Source organism: Pinus tabuliformis, chromosome 1_2, assembly GCF_031772625.1.
Source record: "Pinus tabuliformis cultivar Carrire ecotype Pingquan chromosome 1_2, CPIR1, whole genome shotgun sequence".
NCBI lineage: Eukaryota > Viridiplantae > Streptophyta > Pinopsida > Pinales > Pinaceae > Pinus > Pinus tabuliformis.
The window spans coordinates 369,696,339-369,712,237 of NC_142298.1; the positions used below are offsets into that span (position 1 = coordinate 369,696,339).

The following is a 15,899-nucleotide window of genomic DNA, read 5'->3' on the forward strand; positions in this document are numbered from 1 at the left end:
AAAGCTAATGCGCAGAGCAGCTAAGGGAGTCGCTTGGAGGTCAAGTGATCCATTGATGCATGGAAAGGCCGAGAAAGAGCTCAAAGAAACCAGAGCCGAAGAGCCAAAGCCAGAGCAAGAGCCAGAAAACCGAGAGCTTCAGAGCTAGGGATAAGATGGTGTCTAAACCCATTGTTTCTGTGTAATACAGTGGAGTTGAGCCACAAGCTTGTAAAAGGACTGATACAATAATCCCAGAGAGCCTAGTTGAGTTGACTAGAACTCAAGGAGACGTAGCCCAAGAGTTTTGGGTGAACTCCATATTATATTCTTGTTATGTGTGTTTGTTATTTGCTGCATTGTTCCACTGTTACATGTATATTACATATCATCACAAACAACAGATTTTAAAGCATATAATCAGTTAAAATAAACATAAGCTTACACCTTATTTTCAAGCACATATTTAAGTCCGCATTGGTTAATCACTAGATCTTGGGAACATTTAAGCTTTGGAAGTGGGAGAGGTTCTTGTAAGTTAGACAAGAAGCCTAAGTGCCCCATTTTCAGATCAAGTTTCAATTTAGTTTTGTTTATGCATTGTTTCCAATTAATTCAATGCTTTGTTAGTCCATATTTAATCACTAACACCACTCATTATTTGCATATTTCCTTGTAGGAAGCAACCGGCTACAATGAAGGTGGATTTGGGACTCATATGCTACCAAACACATCATACAAAATGGTGACTCCACTTGCTTTCCTTTTTTGATCTAATTGGTTGTTTTGCAGGCCTTTTCTCACTCTATTTACATTGGGTTTCTATCACATCATTTCTCTGAACCTTTACAGGTCTCCATTCGACTTGTTCGTAGCCTGAAAGAATCCATTTTCATTTTTTCAACTCGGTCTTGCAGTTTTTTGCAAAAGCAGTCGCGTGGGTCTCGCAACTATGTAGAACATAACCCGCAATATACACAGAGAACCAAAATTTCATTGTAATTTCCTCTTCCTGAATTTTTTGGCAACCTTTAGTAACCTGCCTATACTCCTGCATTTTTTTACAGTTCATATAAACTTTAATTTTTCTTTACTAACCATCATAAGTAGAGTAATTTGTTTATCTTTTAATTTAAAATTTTGTATGTTGGGGCTAGGAATAGTGTGATTAAGAACGAGAGTAAGCCCTCCCTCCCTTGAACCCCTATGGCAAACTTATGGGGGGGTCCAAAATGGTTCTAAAATACTACCTACCATCTTCCTTTTAATTGGAACATTACACATAGCTTAACTAGGAACAAAGTAAGTGGCCTTAATCCACACATATTTTTTACTTGTTTTTCTCAAATCAATTCATATCACATATAGCTTAACTAGGAGAAAATTAAGTGGCCTTATTCCACACATTTTTTACTTATTTTGCTACTCAATTTCATTATTTGGGGACTAGGAGTTGGTGTTAGTAAAGAAAGAGAGTAGGCCCTCCCTCCCTTGCACCCTTGTGGCGAACTTGTGGGGGGATCTGAAACATTTCTCAAAGCACTAAGTTTCCTTCTCCCTATATGCTCATATCTCATAATTAGGAAAGTAAGTTGCCCATTATCCACACAACTTTTATTTTCTTTCAAGGAACAACATAACATATTGTAATTAGGGGGATTATGAAGGATCATCGCATATCCATGTCATTACAATTCACATTTTGTATGTTCACCATTTCACTTGCACACACCATCACCCCACACAATAAATTTTACTTAAAATTTGTGCAAATGGTATCCTATTTTATCTTTGTACTTAGTTTATTTTGAATTTACAGTTTGGCACACCCTAAGCAAAGAAAAGACTCTCTAAAATCAACCTTAACTTGAACACATTGAACTCCCCACAAGGGCAACAAAATAATTTATAGCTCATTTTAGGATCACGGGGGTAGAAAGCACATATGTTGTCATGGTTGTTTTTCATCTTGAAACATATAAGTTGTCTTTTTAGGGAATGTAAAATCCTACATCATCAAGTGATAAAACTAGTAATGAGTTGAAGCCCGTGAAGGGGCAAAGCTTAGACAATGAATTATCACGAACCTCCTTGTTGTCTCCTGACACTTGGTAGGGGTTTTGGGTTCAAATTTGACAACGAGAAGATGATATTCACTCATTCGTATTGGACATAGGTAGCTTAGTGGCCAAAATCTTAGGGCATATTTCCTTATAGGTAGTGGGTGCAGGAGCACCTGCACCTGGAGGTAACTTCAATCAGATTGTTGAAAGTGTCGCTAGTTCTTTTGGGTCATAGCCCCAGTACCCCTCGATATAACCCTCTTCCATACCTTGGTTGATTTTTGGTTGTTGGAAGCGTTATCAGTACTTTTGGGACATGGACCCAATACCCTACTATAAAATCATCATAAGGCCTAGTTACTATTTTGAGTGGAATGATGTTAGGTATTTTTACTGTTTATTTTATCATATGCAAAACATCACTAACCTTTCTATTAATTGTTTCACATGTGTTTCACACATTAAATACTTTTTAAGGGAAACTAACCATTTATTTTTCACTTTCACTAATGTATGTGATTCATTTGGTTTGCTAAAAAACCCTCCTCACCATATATTTCCACACACGTCTTAGGGCATCATAGGGGACCCAAGGATTACCCATCATTCTAGGTGCCTTCAAGATGTCCCTCCATTAGTTCACCACCCCTTAGGGGAACCCCAACACTACCCCATAAGGTACCCCTACCAACACTTCCCTGCATGGGACTCCTTTTAACATCGCATTACAAGGTCATTCTACCATGGAAAATACCAATAGAATCCCATTTGTAGCTTCATTAAATCTCCCAAATCTTATGAGACTTACAAATGTTCCCATTGCACATAATCAACAATGGTACACTATGCCAACCAAGTTACCTTCATATACCCCTAAATTTGAAGGAAAATCGGGGGTACCTAGCCAACTATATTATGACCTTCCATTTATGGTGTTCCTCCAACAGTATCATTCAGGTCTCGGTTCTTCTAAGACTATTTCAATGCATCACCAACGGCCCTGCTTCGAAATGTTATGTAAGAAAGACTGCAAGTTCCCATCAAACCTTTGATTCTTTAGTAATATCTTTCCTCACCTTCTTCCAGCTCCCAATTTGTCTGAGACGTGTTTGGAACTATTGACCCACTTTCGGCAAACTACCTCCGCCCATATTTCATACCATGTTCATGAATGGAAGAAGTGTCATAGTCTATGCAAAGTGTGTTGAGATTTTCTGTTTGTAGCAAAATAGGAAAAATCTGAGCTGATGACAACAATAGGAATTCAGTTCCTAGATTAGCTCCAGGTTGTTGGGAGGGAGTTAATGCCTCCTATATTTGATGTGAGTGAGTTAATGAGGCTGTTAGATTCTCTGTGCTATATAACAGGCAACCATTCAGATGTTTGCTAAGAGTGTGAGAGTTTTGTGAGGCTTTCATGATGTAATCTCTTGATTTTATTAATAAATTCCTGATGCCTATGTTTGGTGGACGTAGCCCAGATTGGTTGGGTGAACCACGTTAAATACTGTGTCATATGTGCTTGATATTCTGTTGTGTGTTTTAATTGATTTGTTGTGCCTCTGAATTCCAACAATTGGTATCAGAGCATGTTGGAGGCGCTGCCTGGAGAAGCTGACTGGAGGCGCTGCCTGGAGAAGCTGACTGGAGGCACTGCGTGCGTGACTGCTGATGCTGGCGGACTGTGCCTGGTGCGCGTTACCTGCTGAGGGTGATTGCTGTGCGTGGAGGCTTATGTTGCCGGAGCGCTGGTGGTTTGCTGCTGTGCGGTGCACTAAGTAAAGTGCGTAGCAGAAGACTCCAGTTTGTTGGGCAGCCTTGGCATGGTGCGGAGCAGCCGCTGATCCTGAAATTTTTTGAAATCGCTGGTGTGTTTGCTGTGAACGGTATGTTTGTTTTTTATCTGCTGGTGCGCTATCTGATTGCGTTGTAATCTCTGTTGCGTGGAAACTAAACCGCTGTTGCATATTTAAACTTCGTGGAAATTAAACAGCTGTTAAATCTCAATCGCTGGTGTCATATTACAGTATTGCTGGTGCGTATTACAGTATTGCTGTTATGTGGTGCGTATTACAGTATTGCGTATTTGAATTGAGGTGAACGCATTTGAATTGAATTGAGTGGTGCTGGAGCGTGGATTTATTATATGTGTATTAAAACAGCGTGGACATATTTTATAAACAGCGTGGATGTGTTGTCAAACTGCCTGGATTTATTCAAACTGCGTGGACATATATATGTTTAAAAAGAAAAAGGTTGAAACGCATGTGATATATACCATATGGAAAGTGTAAATGGTGGATTAATATTAATGGTGGGGTGTTAAAATATATTGAGGTATATATATTTTGGGAACCAGGGTTTTCAATACCGTACTCCCACGACATTTCCAGGACATCCATCAAAATACTTGAAACAAAAGTTAATAAAACAAAAAAATTTGTTTTTTGGCGGAGGTTTTTATATACTGTAATAAGGCAGTTTTTTTGTTGTGTTAAAACAAAGGCATAGGCAGAAATTTTTTGTGTGAAGTGCAAACGAAAGATATTTTTTGAGGCATAGGCAGTTTGGTTTTTTTTAAATTGCTGGTATTTAAACGTTGGTTTTGGAGATTATTGTGTTTTTTTGATACAAATGGCGAAAACTCAAAGTGCCCGGTTTGAAATTGAGAAATTTAATGGTAAGAATAATTTTGAGATCTGGAAGGTGAAGATGCACGATCTGCTGGTTCAACAAGGTGTGGCGAAGGCACTGTTGGGGAAAAACAAAAGACCTCCTTCCATGACGGAGGATGATTGGGATGAGATGGACGATAGAGCTCTGAGCGCAATTCGGTTATGTCTGGCGGACGATGTTCTGTTCAACATTGTGTCAGAGAAAACCGCCGCAGGCCTGTGGACGAAGCTTGAGAAGCTCTATATGACGAAATCTTTGACAAATCGGATTCTCCTGAAGCGGCAGCTTTATGGTTTGCGGATGAAAGAAGGTACCTCAATTGCTGATCACCTGAATGTTTTTAATACCTTATTGGTGCAATTAGACAGTCTAGATGTGAAATTTGATTCAGAGGATAAGGCAATAACTCTATTATGTTCATTGCCTGAATCCTGGGATCACTTTGTTACTTCCATAAGCTTTAGTACATCAGATATCCTTGAGTTTGACGATGTTGTTGGAGCCTTGTTGGCTGAGGAGACGAGGAAGAGGTCGAATGCAGACACCTCTACATCAGAGGTAATGATGGCCAGAGGTCGCTCACGAGAGAGACACTCTGGAGGAAAGCATAGCGACTCTCGCTCAAAGTCCAAAGGAAAAAAGCCAAAGGTGAAGTGCTGGCATTGTGGCAAGGCTGGATATCTGAAAAAGGATTGTTGGAAGCGAAAGCAGGCTGCTAAAGAAGGCTCTTCGACAGAAAAGAAGGAAGCCAACACCACAGATACAGGTTCAGGTATGAGTGATGAGGTATTGTCTATTAATGTTTCAAAACGTGCTCAACATTGGTTGTTAGATTCCGGGGCATCTAACCACATGTGTATTCATAAATATTGGTTTAAAACATATAAATCAATTGATGATGGTGTTGTGTACATGGGTAATGATGTAACATGTAATATTGTGGGAATTGGGAGCATACAACTGCAAATGTTTGATGGGACAACAAAAATATTAATTGATGTGAGGCATGTACCAGATTTAAGGAAAAATTTGATTTCATTAGGAGCACTTGATTCAAATGGATATAAAACTGTAATTCAAGGTGGAGTAATGAAAATTTACAAAGGCATCTTACTAGTTATGAAAGCTAAGAAAGTAGGAAATCTATTTCAGTTAGAAGGTAGAACTGGGTCAGATCATGTGTCTGTGTCTGAACATGACAATAGTTCCATTCACTTATGGCATCAAAGATTGGGGCATATGAGTGAAAGAGGATTGAAAATTTTGGCTGACCGAAAGTTACTTCCTAATCTAAGATCTGGAAAATTGGATTTCTGTAAACATTGTCTGTTTGGTAAACAAAGTAAACAAAAGTTTAAAACAGGCAAACATACTAGTAAAGGCATACTTGATTATATCCATTCAGATGTTTGGGGTCCAGCCCCTACAGCGTCATATGGTGGCTCGTCATATTTTGTATCATTCATTGATGACTTTTCTAGGAAGGTCTGGGTCTACATGTTGAAGAGAAAGTCTGATGTTTTTTCAGTTTTCAAGCAGTTTAGAGCATTGGTAAAAAACATCACTGGTAGAACAATAAAGTGTTTAAGAACTGACAATGGTGGTGAGTTTACTTCCAAGGAGTTTGACAACTATTGCAAGGATGTAGGGATCGAGAGGCATAAGACCACGATTTATACTCCTCAGCAAAATGGAGTTGTTGAACGCATGAACAGGACTCTTCTAGAGAGAGCAAGGTGTATGCTGAGTAACGCCGGGTTGCCGAAGGAGTTGTGGACGGAAGCGGTGGCAACAGCTTGTTATGTGATAAACTGATCTCCATCAACGGCGATAGGCTGCAAGGTTCCGCAAGAGGTATGGAAAGGACACCCTTGTGATTATTCTAAACTCAGAGTGTTTGGTTGTGATGCATATGCTCTAGTGCCTAAACATCAGCGAACTAAATTAGATCTGAAATCGAAAAGGTATGTCTTTGTTGGGTATGGTGATGGAACAAAGGGATATAGATTGTGGGATCCTACTACCCGCAAAATCATCATCAACAGAGATGTAAAGTTTGATGAATCCTCTCTTGTACAGTTAGATGTAAATAGTAGATTGAAACAGGATGATATATCTGATTTCCAGCATATTCAGTTTGATAGCATTTCTAACGATAGTCATGATGACCGTAGTTCAGATACTAGTCATGAACAGGTTTCAGATTCAGATTATGAACAGGGTTCAGATGGAGGTCATGAACAGGTCTCAGATGGCGATCATGAACAAGTTCCTTCAGTTGATAGACAGCCAGTTGTGGAAGCACCAGAAACATTCTTAAGGAGGTCTACAAGGATCAAACGCCCTCCGAGAAGGTATGATGATCATGTTACTTCAGTTGCTTTGATTGCTAATGATGATGAACCTTTGTGTTATCAGGAAGCTGTAGAAGGTTCAAATAGTGACAAATGGAAAGCAGCCATGAAGGAAGAAATGATGGCCTTAGGTAAGAATGGCACGTGGGATCTGGTTGAACTTCCCAAAGGCAGGAAAACTGTGGGATGCAAGTGGGTGTTCAAGCTGAAACGGGGTGTAAATGATACGGAAGACAGGTACAAAGCGAGGCTGGTTGCAAAAGGGTTTTCTCAGAAAGCTGGCATAGACTTTCATGAGATATTTTCACCAGTGGTTAAAATTGTTTCAATTAGAATTGTGTTAGCATTAGTGGCTTTGTTTGATTTGGAGTTGCAGCAGTTAGATGTTAAGACTGCATTTCTACATGGTGATTTAGATGAGGAAATATATATGGAACAACCGGAAGGGTTTGTTCAGCATCACAATGAGAAATTTGTCTGCAGGCTCAAGAAGTCATTATATGGCCTGAAGCAGTCGCCTCGGCAGTGGTATAAGAAGTTTGATTCTTTCATGTTGAGTCAGAAATATGTAAGAAGTGAATATGATCATTGTGTTTACTTTAAGCAGTTAAATAATGGCATGTTCATTATCTTAGTGTTGTATGTTGATGATATGCTTTTAGCAAGAAAAAGCATTGAAGAAATCAACAGGTTGAAGACTCAGATGGCAAGGACGTTTGATATGAAAGATCTAGGAGCGGCAAGTCAGATTTTGGGCATGGAGATTTTCAGAGACAGGGGCAATGGTAAGTTGTGGCTATCACAACAGAAGTATGTTGAGAAAATACTTTTGAGGTTTGGTATGAACAATGTGAAGCCTATGTCAATCCCTTTAGCTTCCCATTTTAAGCTTTCTTCGAGTTTATGTCCTAATACAGATGAAGAAAAGGATTATATGTCTCGAATTCCATATGCCAATATAGTAGGATGTTTGATGTATGCGATGGTGTGTACGCGACCAGATATTTCTCATGCAGTTGGGGTTGTCAGCAGGTACATGGCAAATCCGGGTAAAGAACACTGGTCAGCAGTAAAATGGGTGCTTCGGTATATGAGAGGCACAAGTAGTTATTGTATTTCTTACAATAAGAGTAGTGAATTTGTTTGCGGATATGTTGATTCTGATTTTGCAGGTGATTTGGATAAGAGAAGATCAACTTCAGGGTACGTCTTTACTCTTGCAGGTGGAGCTATAAGCTGGATGTCAAAGCTACAAAACATTGTTGCTTTATCCACTACTGAAGCAGAATACATTGCTGCTTCGCATGCTTGCAAAGAGGCGGTTTGGTTGAAAGGTTTGCTTGGTGAGTTTGGTAGGTTACACGACAACATCAGGTTACTTTGTGATAGTCAAAGTGTAATACATTTGGCTAAGAATCCGGCCTATCATAGTAAATCAAAGCATATTCCAATCAAATATCATTTTGTAAGACAGGTTATCACTGAAAGGGGAGTTTCTCTTGAAAAGGTGCATACAAAGGAGAACTGTGCAGACATGTTCACGAAACCAGTTTTGTTGGAGAAGCTACGCTGGTGTTTGGCTTCTCTTGGCTTGCAGAAAATATAAAATAATAATAACAGGGCATCAGGCGAATTGTTGTCAAGGTGGAGATTGTTGAGATTTTCTGTTTGTAGCAAAATAGGAAAAATCTCAGCTGATGACAACAATAGGAATTCAGTTCCTAGATTAGCTCCAGGTCACAATCAAAAGAAGAGGCCATCATAAATCTCAACAATTTGAGCTCATTTACACACAATCAGGGTACCTTTACTCTGTTATCCCATATGCTCCTCGGCTACAATCCTTTTTCTAAGATAAACCGGGAGCATCAATTGTTGCAGACAATTTGATAGGGACCATCACCTAGAATCAACCAGTGAATACCTTCCAATATCTTAGAAATATGTATGGTACACAACCTCATTTTCAACCACTTGGCGAGCCACCCACAACACTAGCACCATCAAATGTTGGATACTATCTCAACCAACCTGCACCTCCTCAAAACCCTCTCATGCAAGGGAATCAATACCTGACATGCACTTTGGAAGCAGTTTCAACCTCCTAACCTGCTTATGCAAACCCTAACCAAGGGAATCCTTATTTTCCTTTCCCAACACAATAATAGAATAACCCTCCATCTTAGTAGAATGCAGGGGTAAATTTTGTTCAACCTTCATTTCCTCAACAATAACAACCGTTTGAGCAACTCAACACTACAGACCCACCCAATGCCATTAAAAAGAAGGGGAAGAATAAACAGAAAGGAGATCAAGGACAAGGGGGAAACCAACAATAATACGCGATGGTGTTGACTGGAGGAAATCCACCCAATAGAAACCAGAACCAAAACCACGGTACAAACAATCTACAAAAACAAAACATGAATGAAAATCTTAGGACTAACCACTATTGCCCCATTTGTGGAGAATACGAACATTATAGCCATCATTTCCATCAACTCTCAGAGTTGAAATGCATGAGAGAGGCTAGGGGGTAGGGGGAACAAATCAACAGCGTGCAGTAATGCAAAATCCATTTCCCCAACAAGGAGCAATAGTTATTCAACACAAGGTTGGTCCTCCCTAATATTAACACCAAGCAGGTGGGCAGTTTGAATGACACCGCTAGTCGTGACATCTATATGCAAGGAAAATATGTCTTGCTCCAAACCCGTAGTAATGATTACGAAACCTCTGTGAAACATAATCCTTCAATAATGCCTCTCACTAATATAGCTACACCACCTTTGATTATACAATGACCCCCCCTTATACCCATTCCCAAGATGGTAAAGGGATCATTATGTCATACATCCCATAATTCAATCATAGCTTATAACTATAGTATCATTGATGAAATTGAGCAATATTCATCAGCCAGGTCAGCATTGGAGGTTCTTCAAACATGTCCAATTCAACATAGAGCACTTATTTCCATGTTAGATGCAATTGATCCTTTGGATTCAAGATTGATCACCTTTCATTTGGACAATTTTGAACCATGACTAACATCTATAGTCGCCTTTCAGATTCTAATTACCATTCAAAATGTCACTATTCATAGGTGCATTGTTGACGAGGGGGCATCCACTTGTATTATGTCAAAGACAGTTTGGCAGTAGGTCCATCGCACTGAGGGCATATGACAGACAGCCATCGTCACATGTAGGACTCTTTGAGAATGTCGTGTTTGAACTCGCGGGAAAGATAGTTCTCATAAATATTGAACTCCTCGATGCCCCTCTAGATTACATCTTTTTTGGACAAATTTATTGTATGCCATGAAGGCAATGGCATCATCATTTTCCGCACCATGATGTTCCCGCATAATGGGAAAATCATTACTATCGACCAATTGTCACACTATGAAACAAGGACGTCTTCCATGTCGGATGGTGCGTTACCCTTCGTTGGGTCCCAAAATGAATTGGTCTCTTCCTTGACCAAAATTGGCCCGAGAATGTCACATTTGATTTATTTCTTCCTCTATAGGAACGATGATTAAATCCATATATTCATCATTCCACGGTGTTGAGATCGCTTCACCCATTCCAAAGGTTGCACCACCAATGATTTCGTGTACTCATCCTATCTATGCATTGTCAATATCACTTGGTTCTAAGCAACAACAACAAAATCGTTTCCATGCTTGTCAACCAACACTTCGAGATGCCAACCCTGACTTCATGACATATCATCACCTCCATCACCATTTGAAAGCCTCTTTCATTTTGATGAGTATATCTTGGAGGCCATGACAGAACCTGAATCTCTGTGGGATTCCATGCACCATTACTCTTCCTTCCTACCATAAACATCATTCACACCTACGTACGCACCAGTTAACACCATTTGCGCAGTAGAAACTAAGGATTTTCTACCAGCGGGTCATGTAGATTGGTTCAAAAACCCTATCCCAATGCCTGATGTGTTCGAAGAAGGGAATATGTACAATATCTCAAAAACCCTATCCCAATGCCTGATGGTACAGACTTGGCCTCCTTCTAGGAGGCAACTCATGGAGAATGAAAAGGACCAAAAAAAATGCATAGCTTGATGAATAGTTGATCATGGACCTCGTAAAGGATGGTACAGACTTGGCATCCTTGTACGAGGCAACTCATGGAGGATGAAAAGGACCAATCCTGCAGAAACAATCTCCACAAGCGCGTAGTATACAAGCTCCAGAATTGGATGAATCTTCACAATGCCAAGCTGAGCGACAGCAACAAAACCAGACCTTATCAAAAAACTTGCAAAACATATCGTTGTCACACACCTAACCTCACGGAGCTTCTTGCTGCGCCTTCTCTCATCGAGTGGAAACCATCTGAGCATTAAAAAAAGCCTTCCTCCAAAAACCAAGAAACCCAACGCTGCAACAAACGATATAACAGCAAGAAACAATGATCCCATCACCTCCAGCACAACATTGTGGCCAACCCTCCACATGAATACCCAAATGCAGAACTTGGTAACATAAATCAAACCATTCAAAATAAAATAGGCCGGCCGAATTGTGCGAATCCACGGGCTTCCTCGTGCCTGATAATATACCTGTGCCCAAAACAGCACAAGTAATGTATACGCGGTCAAGAATAGTAATCCTGGAAATTCTAGCACTGCAACTGCAAAAACACTTGGCTTCAACGCGAGCGCGCGACTGTGGAATCCAAAGGTGAGAACTCGTGCTCCACAGACGATGAAGTTCAGGAAATGGAAAAGCTTCTGTATTGTCCAACCAAATTCTGGAACGCGTAGTTGAATCAGAATGGTTTGTACGAGGGCCACAATGGCAACAAACGCGTAAGCAATGGAGATTCCTGCGTACAAATCCGCTCCCACAAACCATTCGCTAGCTAAGTCCTTGGTATTCTCCCACCATCCTGCTGCCGCGACAGTCGCCGCGTATTCTATTATCCGCCTCAACATTCTGCTAATTTGTTCAAACTCTCATCATCTCGCAAGCCAGTATTTCATAAAGCATTATAGAGGTGAACAACCATATAGAAAGCTGATCGACGTCTCTCTTTATAATCAATGGCACCGATTGGTTTACGTGATAATAACATTTTAGATTTTAATTTATCTTATATCATATCTTTATTTTTTTTTATAATATAATTATATACATATAATACCTTTTTTTTCCTCAATCAGTGTCTATCACCTCTCTCTCTGATATGTCATCAATATCTATCACCCCTCTGATATGATATTGCCATCAGTATACTTTTGAGCCTAGAGCAATCGCTAAAAACACTTCACTAGAAAAAAGTAAATCGATTTTGAGATGTCTTCCAATGTAAGACATTCATAAATAAATAAAATACTTCATAATGATACTTAATATAAAATTAGCAATGTCAACTTATTATATCGATTACTTGTGTATTGTTGTTTCATTCTTTTGTGGTGTCTGGTCTGTGGAGAAATCCTGAGTTTGTGCCATTTCAGAAATATTTAGTCTATTATGAATCTAAGGCTTCTTTTTTTTTCCTTTCTTCTCGTCGATCTATTATGAATCTAAGGCAGCGCCTAACGAGTTATATATCAAGTATTAAATGCACCCGGAGATGCACGCGACATAGTTCGTTAACGCGCAAAATGCCTTTTTTTATTTAGTGACGAGTTTTGCATTTTGCGTGTTAACGAGTTATGTCGCGTGCATCTCCGGGTGCATTTAATACTTGATATATGGCTCGTTAGGCGCTGCCTGAATCTAAGGCCTTTTTTTTTCTTTCTTTTGGTCAATCTACGGAGCTGTTGTATTACTGGCGTCAAGTCAAGTTTCTTTTTGTGAATTTGAGAGGGATAGATATATAATTTTATTATATTAATAAATTTAAAGTAAGAAAAAAAAAAAAATCTATACTTCAAAATATAATTTGATTAATGTGTATTTATCATTATAAATATCAATAATAACAATATTGTAATTATAGTTATATTATTATTATTTATATTTATAATTATGAATATCATTATTATTTATATTTATATTTATAATTATAAATATCAATAATAATTACATTTTCCAAATAAAACCATAAAAAACACCTCATTTGCAAATCTCTAGCATTTTTATTCATTACATTTATTGGTATAAATACCAATAATAATGACATCTTCCAAATAAAAATATTAGAAACACCTCATTTCCAAATCTGTAGTATTTTTCTTTTAACTTTTAGAACACATGCATTTTAGAACACATGCATTGTCAAAAAAAAATATTAATTATGTCTATAGGTTTTTTTCATCTCAATTTTTGAGGAAATATGCATTGTCCAATAAAATATATTAATTATGTCTATGGGTTTTTTTCATCTCAATTTTTTAGGAAATCAGAATCACTTATCCAAAGTCTTAGCCTTCGGTATTATTACTATCTAAATTTGCTTTCCAATGAATATACGTATGCTCCAATCTCAGGTTCGGAGCCATAAATTATAGCACCTTTTTTGTTCATTTTTTATACCTTTCTCATTAGTGTAATGAAGATTAAAGATTAACTTGCCTGGTCTATAAAGGAAAAATAGTGAAAACTAAAGTAGTGATATGATCTTTCTCTCATTTTTTACATTGATTTAGAATTATCAATTTTGTATTTTTTGCATTTTTTCTATACTTAGAATTTTTAGCTAAAATTATTATATTTCAAATGAAGGAAACTAAGCCCTTGGGGTAGCACACTGGGAAAGCATGTAAACGTGTTACATAAAATATTGTGAGGTCATTGGTTTGATCCCCTAATTAACCAAAATCCATATTAGACAGAATCCAAACCACCACATTTTTTTATTCCATAGTCACAAAAAATTGTGCTATTGGATCCTTTTTCCTCTATTGAAAATTTTAAAAATCACCAATAAGTCTTGAAATAGTGGATTTTGGCCCATTTTGACACCCACAAACCACTTGGAATTTGGAAAAAATGTGTCGCTATATTTCCTCGTGCCTACTCTTGGTCCTTGATATCTAATTTCACCATCAATAGGGATATTGGTAATGTGTACAACCTTATTCTTTGACAAGCCCTAATTTTCATTTTCCAAGATTCTGGAGCTAAATTAGGAAGTCACTATCACTGACACTTATATTTCTCATCATTGTGGACTTACCCTTTAAATTTCACCTTACTTTAAGCTTCTATGATCCTAATATGGCCAAAACAAGATTTGGTCTCCAAGATTTTTTTAACAACAAATTATTTTGTTAACATGGGATGACGCATGTACATTGATATGGCACTAGTGCAACGAGTTAACCTTTATCGTTGCCATGTCATCTCCCTTGCCTCATTACTTACCATGTCAAATCTCTATGGCCCTTGTTTACTTTTTTCCTCTTTACTTTAAAATATTTATTTTTTATTATTAATTATTGTGGTCATGTATACCCCTTTATTATTTATCCACTACTTGGCATGATTTCATTGGTTGACGTGGCAAGGGGATCCCATGTCTAAGCATATATCTTAAACACATATGTTTTCATACATGATTCATACTATGTCTCAAATCTATTATGGAGGTTAAGCGTGTTAATTGTTAAAATTAACCTTTGCCTCCACAAATAGCTTACACCCTAAGGTCATGCATCACCAAGACAATAATTGTGAAGGGATTTTGACCATTTAAAATACCATTCCTCGTGCCTCCATAAATTACTCACCATTTTTTGTCTATCAATCTACCCCTGCAGTTGTGGACCCTACCTCATAGATGCCACCAATGCACCCAGATTCCATGTGGCACCACTTGACACCTCTCTCTCTCACACACACACTCACATCTTCTTTGTATATTAATCCACTCCTATGAACATATTTGAACCCGTTGCTTATAATTTCAATTCCATTCTAGGAAATCGTAAACCACAATTTTCACAATTTTTGCTTGATTCCTTCCATAAAAGTGAATTTTATAACCATGAATTACAAAAACCATGGCTCTATATGCTCTAACAGGAATCCAACTTAGGAAATTACCCATCATTCCAACAATTACTAGATTTAGAATACTTCCTTAATTATTCTTCTTGAGGTGTAATATCAAAGACATAATCTACAAAACTATATTTTCTTCGTATATAAGCTAGTTTTTGACCCAAATAATGCCATTGTTCTAACCAAAAATCTATAATACTATATTATAACATACCCAATACCTCTTTTCATCTCCTAAGGATATGGGGTACTTCATGAAACAACCAATTCTCCACTCTTATTGTTGTAATACCAATATGTCTCTTACCTAGCCATTTAATTATGCTAAAAATCAACATTTTACATTTCTAATACCAATCTCCTCACTATCCTACTATTAATTAATGCATTCAAACATGATAAACAGAACTTATTTGAACATAATTAGTCACTTAGATAATGCTACTAGAGTTGCAAATGGGCTTAAGCATTCAACAAAATTAATTGAACTAGAAACTAATTCAATCCATAAGATAAACAACATTAATTCAACATTATCATGAATAAATTTGGAACACTTATCTTTCTAGGAATTTAATAATAAACTAGTTGCATATGAAGGAAATTCCACCCAATCAGAGGTCTATATTTCACTTACTATCTCTATCATAGGGCCACCCCCAAGCTTAATCTATGAATTCACAAGGATGAAATCACCTATCTCTTCACACAACACAATTCCTAGAATTCCCAATCTATAAACTCGTGTAGTTATTCCAATCCACCAAGCCTCTTTCCTCAACAACCTACATAAACCAAGAAAAGGGATCCCCTTCTTTTCCATGCATTCCCTCA

The 15,899-nt window shown here is 37.9% G+C and overlaps 1 pseudogene; it reads right to left on the reverse strand.

Annotated features, from left to right (window-relative positions):
* Positions 1-11,182: 11,182 nt before the first annotated feature.
* LOC149205911 (tobamovirus multiplication protein 1 pseudogene) lies at positions 11,183-12,046 on the reverse strand (annotated as a pseudogene).
* Positions 12,047-15,899: the final 3,853 nt, after the last annotated feature.